Source organism: Scyliorhinus torazame, chromosome 19, assembly GCF_047496885.1.
Source record: "Scyliorhinus torazame isolate Kashiwa2021f chromosome 19, sScyTor2.1, whole genome shotgun sequence".
Lineage (NCBI taxonomy): Eukaryota > Metazoa > Chordata > Chondrichthyes > Carcharhiniformes > Scyliorhinidae > Scyliorhinus > Scyliorhinus torazame.
In genome coordinates, this window is record NC_092725.1 from 125,163,240 (window position 1) to 125,178,840 (window position 15,601).

General features: G+C 49.5%; 1 protein-coding gene across 1 annotated transcript in view; it reads right to left on the reverse strand.

Moving 5' to 3' along the window:
* The window catches only part of otogl (otogelin-like), a 170,884-nt gene that overhangs the window by 113,040 nt on the left and 42,243 nt on the right, over positions 1-15,601 (reverse strand). The gene's annotated exons all lie outside the window — the stretch shown is intronic.

Consider the following 15,601-nt stretch of genomic DNA (forward strand, 5'->3'; position numbering starts at 1 on the left):
GAAAGAACATCGGCAAGAGTGGTGGAGGTCGTGCAGTGAGGGGGGGGGGGGGGGGGGGGGGTCACCAAGAACTTCAGGGTGCTGATGTGTTCCCAAGCAATGAGCCAACTGGCATGAGAGGGCTGCCTCCGGGCCGAGGGGGAATGGATAGTTTGTATGCCAACTGCCCAGAGGGCGAGGTCGTGGACAAGCTGTGCTGCAGAGCACTCAGGGAATGGCAGTAATGGAGTGGCATCTCGGAGAATGTTGATGGTCATGAACACCAGGATGCTTGCTGCATTTGCTGGCCTCCAAAATTAGCCAGAAGCACCCAGCAGGTAGTTCGTTCAGCTTAGCTTTGCCATAGCAATGGCACCAGTGGCACTATGGAGCCCAATTTTATGGTCATTGTCTCCAAACTAGCTACAATTCTTATTTAAACCCATTGACGTTTCTTCAATTGGCATCATTTTGTATTCCGTTGCTCACTTGGCATTCCCTTCCAGAATCATAATGCTCTAAGATGAGGAGATGCATTGGACTGGGGTGGGCACAGTAAGAAGTCTTACAACACCAGGTTAAAGTCCAACAGGTGTATTTGGAATCACTAGCTTTCCGATGAAGGAGCTACGCTCTGAAAGATAGAGATTCCAAATAAACCTGTTGGACTTTAACCTGGTGTTGTAAGACATCTTACTAATCTAAACCGAGTGTTACCCTCTATAACACAGAATATATTCTCATAATACAAAGTTATTCATACTCACCTTGGTCTCATTGTTATTTGTCTTATATTGCAGATGGACATATAAATAAAAAGTTTATGTTTCAAAGGACACCCTGCTCAAGGTGACCTTTACATACAATATCATGGTAGTTGTTCAAAACATTTCCTTGGTGTGTATTTATAAAGATTACAAAATGCAGCCATAAAATTTACTATGCTACTTATACCGAGGTAGACAGGATAAAGGATCTCACAAAGGGGTCATGCTCAATTATTGATAACATTGAAATCCATTTGTGTCGGGTAAAGACTAATTTCAAATCCGGTGGATTCGTAATTTTCAAAGAAGAAAATCTGCTTACCCTTAAACAGATTTAAACGTTACAGTTAAACAATGAAAAGATGCAGATCTGGTGAAAGAAACACGAAAACTTCAACAAAATAAAAGACAAACCTCCACAATGGGGTCTGGCTCTGGAAAGAGAAAGCATAATATTACTGAAACAAGTTCCTCTTTGTTTTCCTCTTTTTAAACTTTGGCCTGTTTATCCATTGGACTTTACGTTTCATGGGGTTACATTACACCAATCCCGTTCTAATTAAAAATGCCTCTGATTTTCCCAAGATTAAGGCTTTGAAACTGCGCAGGTATCTGTTTCGGAATAATACAATCACGAGACTACTTTGAGACTGAAATAGGAATTTCTCTGCTCTGTGCTATTGAGAGTGATCTACATTCCAAAATCATAACACTGTCGCATGATTGTACACATTTTACAATCGTTCCAGACAAACATTAATGTGGTAGTTCACTATAACAATTCATGAAATCTTAAATGCATAACAAATAGCATGCTACAAAATGGCAGGATTGAAAGATTCATTCTCATCCAGTCTTATCAGGCAGAGAAGGTCAGAGGCTGGTATATACCTAAAGTTGGGGGAGATGGGAAATCAGGGAGATCCTGAGGAGAGGGGGTGGGGGGTTCCAGGCCAATCACCATGGGCACAAATCCTGTTATGGCCACTAACTCTTGCAAGAGGGTCATAACGGGATTTATGCTGGGGAAATCTCAGAACGAGATCTTCCCTGCTCCCCGCTGCCAACCTAATTCCGGAATTCACCGCCCCGGCAGACGCAGTGGGAACCCTCTGGGGGCTATTTTAGAGTGCACCACCAGAACGGTCCAGGCACCGGAAGAGCATCTTGAGCACGCCGATGCACCGCTCGTGGCTGTTAATTGGCTGGACGTGAACCCGGTTACCATCAATTTGAACTCATTTAAATATATCTTCCGAAGGCGTCAGATGTTCACACCCCTAGCGGGAATCACTGCTGCTTTCCAGCGGTCAAGATGACCACTCCGGGGACAGGGAGGCCAGTATAGGCCTCGGGGCATCAGGGAAGTGCCAACCTGGTGGTACCAATCTGGCAGGCTCAGCTGGCAGGGCTAGGGACTCCAGAGAAGGCCATTGGGTGGGGGTTCCCACCATGTGGGTATGCCGGCAATGGCGGTGAGTGGGGGGGGGGGGGGGGGGGGGGGGGGGCATTAAAGCCACAATGCCAGTGATAGGGGTAGGGGAGGGGGTTCTTTCCTTTCACTTTGAGATCAGGACCCCATTTTATCTCTGTAGAACCAGCTCTATGAGGCCTTGCCGTGACGTGGTTAAGACGCAAAAAAAAAGCCCCCACTGGTCTTTTTTCACAACGTGTGAAAAGTTTTGTAGAGTAAACCTGGCTGTTTCTCGGGGGAGAAACGTGCCGGTTTTCAGTCAGAACCTGACACTTTGGGCACGATTCTATTGCCCCGTTGCCCCTGGCACACCTTCCATTATTCCCAAAGAATAGTTGGAGAGCCCCTAAACAGGGGTTCGAGCCGGGTTCCAAAATGGATCTCTATGCTCCCGGCCTGCGGCCACTGACAGGATCTGGTTCCTGCCCTCGCTGGGCATGTACCAGACTCGCATATTTAAATGAGTATTTAAACGCATCTAAATATGCTCATCCCATTCGAGGCCGGAGTTTCCCGGCTTCCGGGTTTCACCAGCTTCCAGGATTCAACGCCCGACAGACGCAACGGAAACCATCTGGGGGCTATTTTGGAGCACACCACCAGAGCAGTCCAGGCATCGGAAGAGCATCTTGAGCACGCCGTTGCAGCACTCGTAGTGAGCGTCATTATAATGGTCTTTAGCCTTCGCACAGGCCTCATAGTCCATGACCTCAGCGTGTAAGCCTTGTCACCCAGGAGCCAACCCCTCACCAAGGGAGCGCCTCGAAAGTGCCGGGAACCGAGGAGTGCCTCAGGATGTATGCGACGTGCACACTGCCTGGATGTCGGGCGCAAACCTGCATGATGAGCACACAAATTGCACATTTATGGAGTGGAATCCCTTCCTATTGACGAAGAGCACCCCCTGTCGAGCTGGTGTTCGGAGGCTGATATGTGTGCCATCGATCGCCCCCTAGACCTGGGGCATGCCAGTGATGGTGGAAAATCTTGCTGCCCGGGCATCCTGGTGTGGTCCAGGTTAAAGGTGATGTATTTAGATGCCTGGGTGAACAGGGCATCCATCACAGCGTGGATGCACCTGTGTGAGGACGACTGTGATATCCCACACAGGTCCATGCTCGAGTCCTGCAATGAGCCAGAGGGGTAAAAATACAGTGTGACTCTCACCTTGATGGCCACCAGGACCATGTGCCCTCCTCCATACCCCCCACTGCAGTGCCAGTGCATCACCAGCTTGCTCTCCCTGCTGAGCCGGAGACAGTGGCAGCACACACTGGTCGGCAACTCCTCGAAGGACAGGCGCCAGCGATATACACGCGGCCTGATACAGCGCCTCTTTCATTCCTCCTCTTCAGCCTGCTGGATGGCCGGAACTCGAGCCTCATCGACTGGCACCTGCTGTTCATGGGCCGGCTCCCCTTGTGCAGGGTGTTCCCTGGGATTGCCCTGGCGCTCTCGCCTCCATGCATCCGCAACAGTACAGCGGCCAGGTAGATAGCGAGCATAGCTGGCTGCCATCCAAAATCCATGGTCTCTGGGCGCGGGAGAGGGGGTGCGGAGACAGGGAACATCAGCAAGATGAGGATTCCCTTGACCATCTAATGCCACCAGGTTACATGGTCACCTTGGGTTGTCCTGCTGCGCCACCCTCACCAGCAATGCCGCCTGCGAGGCAGAGGCAGCGGCTGTCAGTGCGGGCAGCATGACCAGGAGGACCGCCGTCCAATGTCGGAAGAAGACCAACAGCTTCCACTGAGCTGCAAGGGTAAGTTACCACCTCTCCCCATATATCCGTTCTGCCTGCCACCCCTCAGATTCGCGCCCCCCCCCGCCCCCCCCCCCCCCCCCCCCTGCCAAATCACGTCACAGGCTGACACCTCTGACCCTGCCCACATCTGGGGCGGGATTCTCCGACCCGGTCACCGGGGGCTGGCGTGAATCTCGCTCCCGCCGTGTCCCGAATTCTCAGCCACCAGAGATTCGGCTGGGGTGGGAATCGCGCCACGCCGGTCGGCGGGCCCACCCCCGGCGATTCTCCGGCCCACGATGGGCCGAAGTCCCGCCACTGTCATCCCTCTCCCGCCGGCATGGATTAAACCACCTACCTTACTGGCGGGAGCAGGCGGCGCGGGTGGGCTCCGGGGTCCTGGGGTGGGCGCAGGGCGATCTGGCCCCGAGGGGTGCCCCCACGGTGGCCTGGCCCGCGATTGGAGCCCACCGATCCGCGGGCGGGCCTGTGCCGTGCACTCTTTTTCTTCCGCCTTCGCCATGGTCTTCACCATGGCGGAGGTTGGAGAGACCCCCTCCCCTGCGCATGCGCGAGGATGATGTCAGCAGCTGCTGCGCTCCCGCGCATGCGTGAACTTACGCAGGCCGGCGAAGTCCTTTCGGCCCCGGCTGGCGTGGCGCCAAAGGCCCTCCACGCAAGCCGGTGGAGCGGAAACCACTCCGGCGCGGGCCTAGCCCCTCAAGGTGAGGGCTTGGCCCCTAAAGGTGCGGAGACTTCCGCACATTTGGGGCGGCCCGACGCCGGAGTGTTTCCCGCCACTCCATCACGCCGGGACCCCCCCGCCCTGCTGGGTAGGGGAGAATCCCGCCCCTGATCTTCATGTTTGTCACTCAGCAGCCCCCTGGTACCCACCAGAACAACCCCTTCATGGGCAGAACGGTCGCATAGTGGTTAGCGCAATTGCTTCACAGCTCCAGGGTCCCAGGTTCGATTCCTGGCTTGGGTCGCTGTCTGTGTGGAGTTTGCATTTTCTCCCCCGGTGTCTGCATGGGTTTCCTCCAGGTGCTCCGGTTTTCTCCCACAGTCCAAAGATGTGCGGGTTAGGTGGATTGACCATGATAAATTGCCCTTAATGTCAAAAAAGGGATGGGGTTACAGGGTTACAGGGATAGGGCGGAGGTGTGGACTTAAGGGAGGTGCTCTTTCCAAGGACTGGTGCAGACTCGATGGGCCAAATGGCCTCCTTCTGCACTGTAAATTCTATGAAATTAAATGTACAGGTGCGTTTGCCCACACATGCCTCCTGCTATGAACCCCGCTGACCCATCAAGTGTGCGGCGCACAATGTCCTCTCTTTGTCCTCACAGGAGAAGACAGTCCATAATAAGCAGGAAATGGCCAAGACAGGGGCAGGTTGGCAGAGATCCGAGTCCTCATCTTTCTCCAGGTTGTGGAGGGCACAGCAGGCTGCCACAAGGCGGGAGACCCTCTGCGAGGTGTACTGCACAGCACCACCAGAACGGTCCAGGCATTGGAACCGCATTTTCAGAAGTCCGATGCACCCCTCAGTGACAGCTCAGATGACAACATGGGCCTCATTATAATGGGTCTCCACATCGATCTGAGGCCTCAGCACTGGCGTCATCAGCCATGACCTCAGCAGGTAACCTTTGTTCCCCAAGAGCCAACCCGCTATCCTGGGGTGGTCCTCGAACACATTGGGGATCTTCAAGTGCCCCTGGATGTAGATGTCATGCACTCTCCTTGAGTAGTGGGCACAAACGTGCATGATATGGAGGCGGTGGTCACACATGTCTGAACATTCACGGGGTGGAACCCCTTCCTGTTTATAAAGGGCATTCCCTGGGCAACACAGGGCAATATGCTTGCCATCGATCGCCCCGTGGACCTGGGGGCATCCCGGCGATGGTGGAGCATCCTGCAGACCAGGCATCATGGTGGACCTGGTCTAGGTTAAATTGATATAGTTGGAAGCCCGTGCGTACAGAGCATCCGTCACCTCCCGGATGCACCTGTGGGCTGTAGATTGTGAAATGCCAGGCACATCCCCGCTTGAGCCCTGGAATGAACCAATGGCATTAACGATGAGGGCTGTGGTGACCTTCACGTCCACCAGGGGCAGGTGTCCTCCTCCACCACAGGGTGCCAAGTCCACGAGGACATGGCACGGGTGCCACCCTGTCTCTCTGCTGAGACACTGTCTTCTGCAGCACATGATGTCCGTCAGCTCATCGAATGACCAACAATCCCGGTACACCTTGGGCCTTTGCTGGCCTCCCTTCTCAGACTGATTGGCAGCCGGGTCTTCAGGGTGTGTGGTGGCCCCCTGCACATGGGGCCACCACTTTAGCGTTTGAATGTTTCAGCAGCCTCTATAGTGCTGACGCTCCTAGAGTTCATCCATATTGTTCAGGCTTCAAAGTTGCTTGACACACAGTACATTCATCATCCTCGGAGATATGGCATGTATGTCCTTGAGGAGGCACTTGAGAGTTGAGGAGCATGAAGTGCCTTCAGCTGGTAAGTTAAAGGCTGATCATAAATTGGGTGAAATTGACTTTCACGAGAGATGTTGCTGCAGGGTTCTGTCCTGGCAGTGTTTGGTAGGAAGACATGCTGTAGCTGTGGTTGCCCCTGTTATGGGTAACCACAATCTTTAAAGATGGCTTGAAGGCGTCACAGGTGCAAAGCTCCTCCTCCCCCCGCCCCCCCCCAGCCCAGGGGCAACCCCTGACATAGAACCCCTGGCCAAGTCCAACAGCGCCCCCCCCCCCCCCCCCCCCCCCGAGCACTGGCCCAGTGCCCTTGAGCTGTATGCCAAAAAATGGAAATGGCTACTTACCTTCTCACTTCCCCTCAGAAGCCATCGCGCCAGCTTCATGTTTTTGAAAAGGAATGTCAAATGACTCCTGCGTGATTTCTCACTGGGGAGTCGGGTAATTCCTGGGAGGCCGCCTCATTCGACTTCAATCTCGCTAATGAGATTGAAATTAATGTAAATGAGGGTTAATGATACTCTAGGCATCTTTTGGCGAGATCCGGAACTCGCCATCGGGAGCGGACTGGGTAAATTACAAACTGGTTCACGCCTGGCGCAAATCCGAATTTGCCCGCTATTTATCTGCCGCACCCAAATCCGCGTCAGTCGAAATGTGGCGGTTAAATTGCGCCCCATAATCCTAAATCAGAAACGATATGTGGAACATTCCTGAAGCTACAAATATTTGTCCTTTGCTAATTAGACAAATTCTTTCTTTCTGATTTTTAAATAAATTTAGAGTACCCAATTATTTTGTTTCCAATTAAGGGGCAATTTAGCATGGCCAATCCACCTAACCAGCGCATCTTTGGGTTATGGGGGTGAAACCCACGCAGACACGGGTAGAATGTGCAAATTCCACACAGACAGTGACAAATTCTAATAACAGTAAGATGTGACAACATAGATATATTTGTGTTGGCAAAGGGCATTCAGCTTGAATGCAATCCCAAAAAAGATACTGACAATGAAGTCAGAGAATGTTGTGTTTCTTGATTATTACTAAAGTCTAGAAGATAAACGGCTCATGGTTCAAAGAAGCTAGGAAAGTAGCTGTGTGGTGTAGTATCCTTCACCTCTGCGACCTGGGGCAAAATTCTCCGGAAACGGCGCGATGTCCGCCGACTGGCGGCCAAAACGGCACAAATCAGACGGGCATCGCGCCGCCCCAAAGGTGCGGAACGCTCCGCATCTTTGGGGGCCGAGCACCAACCTTGAGGGGCTAGGTCGGCGCCGGACAAATTTCCGCCCCGCCAGCTGACGGAAAAGGCATTTGGTGCCCCGCCAGCTGGCGCGTAAATGACATCTCCGGGCGGCGCATGCGCAGGGGCGTCAGCGGCCGCTGACGACATTCCCGTGCATGCGCAGTGGAGGGAGTCTCTTCTGCCTCCGCCATGGTGGAGACCATGGCGGAGGCGGAAGGGAAAGAGTGCCCCCACGGCACAGGCCCGCCCGTGGATCGGTGGGCCCCGATCGCGGGCCAGGCCACCGTGGGGACACCCCCCGGGGCCAGATCGCCCCGCGCCCCCCACAGGATCTCGGAGCCCGCCCACGCCGCCTTGTCCCGCCGGTAAGGTAGGTGGTTTAATTTACGCCGGCGTGACAGGCATTTTAGCGGCGGGGCCCATCCGGGCCGGAGAATCGAGCGGGGGGGGGGCCCGCCAACCGGCGCGGCGTGATTCCCGCCCCCGCCGAATATCCGGTGCTGGAGACTTCGGCAACCGGCGGGGGCGGGATTCACGCCAGCCCCCGACGATTCTCCGACCCGGCGGGGGGTATGAGAATCTCGCCCCTAATTCTGAATCCTGTTTGAGAATGTGACAATGTCCACCCGCCTCAAATCAGTAATGACAACCTCAGCTCAGTTCGTGTCCATTTTGAATGGACGATGGAGCAAAATTCACTAAATTTCGAATGAAGCTTAAAGCTCTAAAAATACTTTAAAAGCCTCTGTTTTAAATAATCTGCTGGGTCAGTAAAAGATGAAGCATTGATATGTGGTTTATGGTTTTTCTGCAAATGAATTATTTTGTTCCAAAGTTGCACATTGTGCATTTTAATCAATTAACTGTTATGGTGGTGTATAAATCTCTGGAATCTCTAGTCCTCTGCGCTGTTTCTGTTCTCTAACTAAACCAGATCAATTTTTAACCAACTTGATCTCCCAAGGTTTCTTCCATATGTAACACCATGCACAATTTGGTAACAGTAGATTACAAAACACATTGGATGGGATTCTCCGTTCCCCAAAGGCAAAATTGGGTACAGCGATCGGGCGAAGAATAATTCCCGACGCCGAAAACACGGCAGACGTCGGTTTGACGTCGGGTCGCGGATGCTCCACCCCCTCCAAATTGGCATCATTGCGACGCACGCAGCGCATAGAAGCAAATCGCATTCGCATCTCATTATCGGGCCCACCTGCAATGCTCCGCCTCCGATGGGCCGCGTTCCCGACGGCCACTTGTGGTCTCAACAGCTGCAGAGAGAGAGGGTGCATAGATAGTGTCCAGCGTCGCCACACTTGGCCGACAGTCGTGCCGCTGGCCGAGTGCTTCTGCCCGGGCTGGGAGGAGTAGTGGGAGTGGCCGGGAGGTGGGCTGTGGGGTTGGGGTGGATGGGTACGCGGTCCAGCACAACCGGCGCCATCTTTTCGGGTGCGATCAGTGCGTGTGTGGGTGCTATAAGTGTACGCGTAGCTGCAGCTTGTCAGCCCTGCGCGTGTCCAACACGGACCCGGTGATTCTCCCACCATTTTGTGCGTGTTCCACGGGTGTTTCCCATGGCGCAGTAGTGGAATCGGTGTGGGTGTGGCAACGATTTTTCCATCATGGATCCACAGATCCTCCGTTGGCATCAGCACTTAAACGCAGGAACGGAGAATCCAGCCCATTACGTTTAAATAAAAAGAACGTTCCAACATGGCAGCATTTTCTCACTGACATATGCTTAACTGCAAAGTCGGATAATACTTGAGGTTTCCAAATTTAACTGTGAGAAAGGCGGGTGTAGAGTGGAAGCAACTTAATTATTCGAGGGAGGGAAATTCAGAGGAAGATCCTGCTCCGACACACCTAGCAACTCGCACAAAAACCTAATTGGCAAGAACTTAGGGCTAGTCATCTGTCCACTCTCAGTCAAGGAAAACTGCACAAAATGAAAAGGCCTAAATAGAATCCATATGCAAAATATTCTTGGACAAAGTAAACTTGGGCAAACCTCGCTCTGTCTTGATAATTGCACCAGATGTTTGCTCACAGCTTTTATGCAGTACCTCATTAATATCAATTGTAAATTGATTTAGGAAATTCAAAATGCACCATTGTTTACCCCACCATTCCACCCCACTCGATACCCCCAAACCCAGCAGAAACCATGTTAACTTCTGCAAATAATTAGCTTCAAACAATGGTATAAAGTAGTACTTTGCGTTAATATTTGGGGAATTAACTTTTTTATTGAATTCGCTTTTAAGGAGACCAATAATAAGGTGTCGCATTCTTTGCTTATTTAGGAAATTTTGTAATTTGGAACATTCCAGAATCAACGAAGCAGTTCAATAAGGTTAGGTTTACAGGCCACTTAATGTGACCACATTACCTGCAAGACTCAAAAACAAAGATCTCTTTCACTGACTACTAATGAATGAAATGGAGTTCAACCAGCTTTGATCATTGAGCAAGCAAACCAGTGTAGAATAGGCCCTGCTGATTTCGGCCCCAAACATGTTATCAATCGTCTTGCCGATAATGGTTTCCCTTAAAAATTAAAAACAAAATCTGAAACAATAGCCCCCCAAAAATGGTTATTTGCCATATCATCCAATCAATTCGCAAACTTGCCGTTCTGTTTTTTGGAAGTGGATTGCAGCGACTTCATCATGCATTCTTAGGCCATCGGCCAACCTATTTTTTAAAGCCAGTGGCAAAAGCAAATACTTGAACTGTTGAATGAGGAGTTAACTGCAACCCAATGACAGACTCTATATCATGGTGAAATTTAATTTGCCATACTGGTGAAAGATATATTTCAACTTTAATTTTAACTTATTTCTCCTAATTCAGGGCAAATGACAGAAGAACAGCTTAATTTTATTAAAAATGCATGGCTAATTTAATTCATAGCGAACTAAACCAATACACATATGAACATTCTTCCTTGTGTTCCAAAACAAGACCAGAATTATGTATTGTGTCTAAAGCATTGGGAAAACCTGTAGCAACATAAGAAACTGCAGTTTTCAGTAACAGATCTGCTGTGAATATAATACAAGGATCTGGCCCGTCATACCTAATTCCTATCCAGGTACACAACCAAAGGTGATTAAAAGTGGCTTAAGTGACTCTACAAATATGGACAACCTCCCAGTGACTCAGCAGGTGGTCACATTGTCCCAAGCACCTGTGACCCTGTATCTAATTACAGCAGCAATCTTGAGCAATTCTGCCCTGTCGATAGATCTCTTTTGTCAATTCCAGTACATGGCATGTCATATTGTGAACGTTTAATTCTTTTAAAAATAGGACTCAAACAAGGATGACAGTGACACAGTGGCTAGCACTGCAGCCAAGGGACCTGGCTTCGATTCTGACCTTGGGGGACGGTCTACGTGAAGTTTGCATGTTCTCACTTTGTCTACGTCGACTTCCTCCGGGTGTTCCAGTTTCCTCCCACAGTCCAAAGATGTGCAGATTAGGTGTATTGGCCATATTAAACGTCTAAATCCCTAATTTCCCTTGAGACGATGGTGGTCCATCCAACAGGTATACCCACAGTGCTGTTAGGAGGAAGTTCCTGGATTTTGACCCAGCGACAGTGAAGGAATGGCGATATATTTCCATATCAGGATGGTGTGTGGCTTGGAGGGGCACTTCCAGGTGTCGATGTTCCGATGCACCTGCTGCCCTTGTACTTCTAGATGGTAGGGCTTGTGAGTTTGGAAAGTGCTGTCTGAGGAGCGAGTGCCTATAGTGCATCTTGTAGGTGGTACACAATGCTGCTACTGTGCATCGGTGGTGGAAGGAGTGAATGTTTGTCAAGTGGGCTGCTTTGTTCTACATGGAGCCTAGCTTCTTGGAGCTGCACTCATCCAGGCAAGTGGAGAGTAGTCTATCACATTCCTAACTTGTGCCTTGCAGGTGTTGGGCAGGCTTTGGGGAGTCAGGAGATGAGTTGCTTGCTGCAGGATTCCTAGCCTCTGACCTGCTTTCGTAGCCATAATATTTATATGACTGGTCCAGTTCCGTTTCTGGGCTATGGTACTTCCCAGGATGCTGTTAGTGGGGGATTCAGCAATGGTAATGCAATTGAATGTCAAGGGATGATGGTTAGATTCACTCTTCTTGGAGATTGTCAATGGCCAGCACTTGTGTGGCGCAAATGCTACTTGCCACTTGTCCAGGTCTTGCTGCATTTGGACATAGACTGCTTCAGTATCTGGTGAATCATGAATGGTGCTGAGCATTGGGCAATCATATGTAATCGTCAGCGAACATCCCCACTCTGACCTTACGGTGAATGGATGGTCATTGACAAAAACAGCTGAGGATGTTTGTACCAGGGACTCTACCCTGATGAACTCCTGCAGTGATGTCCTGGACGTGAGATGATTGACTTCCTTCAACCACAACAATATTCTTCTGTGCTAGGTATGACTACAGCCAGTGGTGAGTGTTCCCTGATTCCCATTGACTTTAGTTTTGCTGGGGCTCCTTGATACCGCATTCGGCCAAATGTTGCCTTGATGTCAAGACCAATCATTCTCACCTCACCTCTGGTACATGGCTCTGCTATCCAGGGTTGAAGCAAGGTTGTAATTAGGTCAGGAGCTGAGTGATCCTGGCAGAACAGCATCAGTGAGCAGGTTATTGCTTAGGAGTGCCTTTGATAACATTGTTGATGACCCCTTCCATCACTTTACTGAAAATCAAAAAAAGGCTGATGGGGTGGTAAGTGGTTGGATTGTCCTGCTTTATGTGCACACATACTTGTACAGTAATTACTCCACATTGATGGGTAGGTGCCAGTGTTGTACCTGTACTGGAGCAACTTGTTAGGGTTGCAGCTAGTTCAGGAACACAGTTCTTCAGTACCATTGCCGGAGTATTGTCAGTGCCCATAGCCTTTGCAGTATCCATTGTTTTCAGCCATTTCTTGATATCACGTGGAGTGAATCGAACTAGCTGAAGACTGACACTGGGGGTCTTTGGGGGAGGCCGAGATGGATCAGCCATTAATTACAATGAATTACATCCTTGGTTTGTAATTAATTTGCATATACGATAATAGGTCTCACAGTTGTGCATTTTTACCCACTTCAGGTATATTGTTGAGTTGAGGCAGTCAGTCTTCGATTTTATGAAGTTCGAGCTGTGATGAACAGCACTTACAACGCTTCGAAGTTCACACATCATTTCGACTTCACAATGCCGGCTTGAATTTCACACCACACCAGCACGTTCAGATGTGCGCACTGAAGTTCTGCGCCACCCATCAGTACGACTGGACAGGACGAAACATCTTTCTTAAGTCGGAAAAATGTTTGGCATAACCGTCGCAGATTTAATTCATTTTTACACTAATGCTGTATTTAATATTCGCTCAGACTCGCAGAAGCTCAAGATTAAACAAGCAACTGACAATGGTGGAGTGTCTTCGTTATCTCCCTCGCCCTAACTGAGGAACTTGTGCTGAGGCGTGCAGGCATCAACAGTCACCTCAGCAACTTGATCGGGCAACGGTTAAGAGCATTTAACACCGCCGGCACCCTCTGAATGTTTCCCAGCCTTGGTTCAGGAGCCAATCCCCCATTTGTACCATTGAGCCAATGGGAAAATCGGATCCAAGTTAAGACGTTTCAACTTATGACGCAGTTGGAAGTCCAGGCACTACCTGTACGATCTCCTTTATTGAGTTGATCAAGTTCTTTCCTCATGACCGTTATGTGCATCTGGATTTAGTTACACAAAGCAGCATTTGTTAAAAAAAATCATTAATTTGACTGCCATAGTGCACAGTTCCTTATTTGTTTCCATCAAATAACTGTGTCCCTTTATATATAATGTTTTCATCCACAACAAGAAGTATGAATCAAAAATATTCGAGCTAGTGGGAATTAAGGCAGAATAAAGCAACTTTCATGGGGAGCGTAAACCAATCCCACATTGAAAACCATGATGGAATTCTAGAGGACATACCTATGTCTTACTTATCACATTCTTTCATTTAGTTTTTGCTACTTTCTTGGCACAATTGCATTTTAGACATCGTAATTTCATCTCTTGAAACCCAGATTTGCATTTGAATCTGGCCAAGGAAAGAAAATCTGATGGCTTACAAGATACTAAATAAATTCTTCAATTTTAGCGCTTAACTTGATCTAACGAGCTCCTGAATTGAAGTCAACGTTAAAACAAACTCCTAGTTACAACGGAGAACCTCAGAGGCTACAACCTTTGGCAGTCAGACATTTGGTAATTAGATGAAGTGCACTGCCTGGCAACATGAAAATCGACTAAAACAATGCATCGTGGCAAAGACGCGGGATTCTCCATTCTTGTCCATGGCAGGACCCATTGTGAGCGAGAACAGAAAATTTGGCGTTCCGGCCAAAAAGCCAATCACTTTCAGTGGCGCCGGAAGATCCTGGCCAGGATCGAAGCTGAAGATTTCAGCCATGCTGACAATAAATAAGCCATTGAGTTGGAGACACGTTAAAACAATTTGCAACAGTTATTTAAATACATTCCAATGTTCTCAGAAGTAATTCCTCATTTCAGGCTGACCGGATTTTCTCAAGATACTAAAAGAAAATCTGTATCTGTAAATCTGTAAAGCTAATTTTTCTGACCAGAACAAGACAAATAGAAATATTTTCAACTCGGAATTCTGTTAAAAAAAATCTATTTCAATCATGTCATTGCATAATCATGCACTTGATAGATATCTGGCTGTTAGACTGGGGCAGCACCGCGGCACAGTGGTTAGCACTGCTGCCTCACAGCACTAGGGATCCAGGTTCAATTCCAGCTTTGGGTGACTGTGTGGAGTTTGCACATTCCCTGGTGTGTGCGTGGGTTTCCTCCAAGTGCTCCGGTTTCCTCCCACAGTTCAAAGATGTGCAGGTTAGGTGGATTGGCCATGCTAAATTGCCCCTAATGTCCAAAGATGTGTAGATTAGGTTAAGGGGTTACTGGGATAGGGTGGGGGCGTGGGCTTGGGTGGAGTACTCTTTTGGAGGGTCAGTGCAGACTCGATGTACCGAATGACCTCCTTCTGCACTGTAGGGATTTTATAGACACAGGAGCTGAGAGTTTCCAATCACATTTGTTTGGCCACACGGTAGCAGAAGTGGGTAGCACTGTGGCTTCACAGCGCCAGGACCCCAGGTTTGATTCCCCGCTGGGTCACTGTCTGTGCGGAGTCTGCACGTTCTCCCAGTGTCTGTGTGGGTTTCCTCCGGGTGCTCCGGTTTCCTCCCACAGTCCAAAGATGTGCAGGTTAGGTGGATTGGCCATGATAAATTGCCCTTCGTGACCAAAAAGGTTAGGAGAGGTTATTGAGTTACGGGGATAGGGTGGAAGTGAGGGCTTAAGTGGGTCGGTGCAGACTCAATGGGCTGAATGGCCTCCTTGTTCTATGTTGACCCGCAGTGGCAAACCTGGCTAACCCAGGTTGAAAATCTGGACTGAGATCATTAACATCAAATCCTCACCCACTGCACAGCACATCCAAATCTTGAAAGCAGAGATTCGAGGGCGTCAGCTATCAATGCGCCTTCACAGAAAGGTTACAAAGGGTAATTTGATTCTGCAATTAAAAAATACTTGCTGAACTTTTTCCTTTTTCTGTTTCTTTTCTGCTGACACTTAGAATCTCCTGAGCCAGGGTACCCATTGTTCAAAATATATTATTTGCACCCAACAGCAATGTAAATTCCACTATCAGAGGTATGTGGAGAAAGAAAAGGAGGCTCAAAGTAGCGATCCCTTGAAAATCTGACTCGAAAAGAGGTGCACTGAACTGGCGATTGAGAAAGCCAGGTGCCAATTGCTATCAATCAATATAAAAGTTGTTTGTGTCCTCCAAATAAC